Source organism: Bubalus kerabau, chromosome 6 (genome assembly GCF_029407905.1).
Source record: "Bubalus kerabau isolate K-KA32 ecotype Philippines breed swamp buffalo chromosome 6, PCC_UOA_SB_1v2, whole genome shotgun sequence".
Classification (NCBI taxonomy): Eukaryota; Metazoa; Chordata; class Mammalia; order Artiodactyla; family Bovidae; genus Bubalus; species Bubalus kerabau.
Genome location: NC_073629.1, coordinates 22,252,710 through 22,254,549, shown reverse-complemented (window position 1 = coordinate 22,254,549; position 1,840 = coordinate 22,252,710). Strand labels below are relative to the sequence as shown.

The 1,840-nt window shown below is 55.0% G+C and overlaps 1 non-coding gene across 1 annotated transcript; it reads left to right on the top strand.

Moving 5' to 3' along the window:
* Positions 1–1,340: 1,340 nt before the first annotated feature.
* On the top strand, positions 1,341–1,504 carry LOC129656723 (U1 spliceosomal RNA). The gene has a single exon (XR_008716509.1). It is a non-coding gene; the product is annotated as a U1 spliceosomal RNA (small nuclear RNA).
* Positions 1,505–1,840: the final 336 nt, after the last annotated feature.

The following is a 1,840-nucleotide window of genomic DNA, read 5'->3' as shown; positions in this document are numbered from 1 at the left end:
GCAAGGCAGAGAGACACACTCAGAGAGAAAGGGTGTGTGTGTCCTCCTTAACGAGAAGGAGTGTATCAGAGAGGTGATTCAGATCACCTATATAGGACATTTCTCCCGGGCGCAGAGGCCTAGGGCGAGGTTAACACCACCTATTAAGGGGTGGTTCCGTCTACCTCCTTTTTGACCCAGGAAAAAGCTTTGTAGGCACGGATAGTCTGCAAAGATCTCCTTGACCTCAAAAATACGAAATATGTGGTCTCTTAATTTCTATCCAAGCAGGACTCAGCTCTTCCTTGCTCCTCCTGATATCCTTATCTTAAAGAAGCTGTAAAGGTACATGGGATATTTAGTTGCAGCATGAAAACTCTTAGTTGTCCCAGTTGGGATCTAGTTTCTTGACCAGGGATCCAGCTCCGGCCCCAGGCACTGGGAAGTGTGGAATCTTAGCCAGTGGACCACTAGGGAAGCCCCTGTCCTTAGTCTGGAGTATCTGTCCACAGGAGACAGATTCCAGCTGCTCAGCGTGGGGCGCATGGAATTTCTGCCTCAGTTTGTCCAGGTGCAAACATTGCAGCAAAGGGTCCCAGGTCCCAGCCTGTCTCAGTAAGACAGAGGATACAGACAGGTGTTAAAATCTGTTCAGAGTCAAAACCACACCTGAAGCTGGAAATAAAATGAATGAAATTTCTGATGAATGACCCAATTTTCACGAATGGAACTGAGTTCACGGCCAGTCGTGACGCCTAATGCGTTTTACTAGACATACACACAATAATACTACATCACAAAGACAACTGGATTTGAAAGGAACCGGTTTCCCCTGGACTGCTAAATGTTCTGTTCTCCCCGCTGAACGCCGTTATTTGAAAAAAGGTGTACAGGCTTCAGCCGACCGCCAGACCGGCGCTGGGCAGGACAAAAGTTAAGGCAGGCAGCCGAGCGCGCCGGGTCCCAACACGTAGCGGGTGGGAGAACAGGAGCGGGAGGCGGACGCCGCTTCCCCCAGAGGGGGCCCGCCGGCCGGTTGGCCGGGCCGGACGGCGTGGGGGTGGGGGGGGGGGGAGGCGGGGCCTAGGGCGCGGCGTGGGCCGGAGGGCTTCCCGTGACGCCACGGACGAGGCGTGTCGTATGTAGATATCCGAGCGCAGGGGCTGCTGGTCCGTCATCTGGTGCTGAAGCACGATATGGTCTCCCGTGGCGTGGGAGAGAACTGAGGAGTTTCTGCTTGAAAGTGCGTGGATCCGCTGTGTGGAAGGCCCAAGAAGGGTCGGGGGTGCGTGGCGGAAAGTGAGCGTGTGTGTACAGTGCAGGGCGTCTGAGGTTGCGGTGGGGCGGAAGGCGGGCAACTCATACTTACCTGGCAGGGGAGATACCATGATCACGAAGGTGGTTTTCCCAGGGCGAGGCTTATCCATTGCACTCCGGATGTGCTGACCCCTGCGATTTCCCCAAATGTGGGAAACTCGACTGCATAATTTGTGGTAGTGGGGGACTGCGTTCGCGCTTTCCCCTGGCTTGTTTTTGGTGGAAGAGTAGACTCGAGGAGCGCGTCTGGCCGTCCGGTCTTGTTGCTGTAATGTGTTGGGTCCGTTTGGCTAAGCCTCGTGTATGACAGGATGAGGCCGTGAAGCCTCATAAAAGCGTCTTAAGGGCATAGGGGGTCGGTGAGTTTGAATCTCGCTACGATCCGCGAGCTTGCGGCTGGAGAACTGCCAGTCAGTCTCCGAGTTCACCTAGGTTGCGGCACGACTGTGAAGAGTGGTTCAGAAAGATGTGAGCGGCCGCAATCGCGCTTGAAAGCCAGTACGCGGAGGGTCTTCCACCGGTGCAGGGGCAGGCGCTTGTTTTT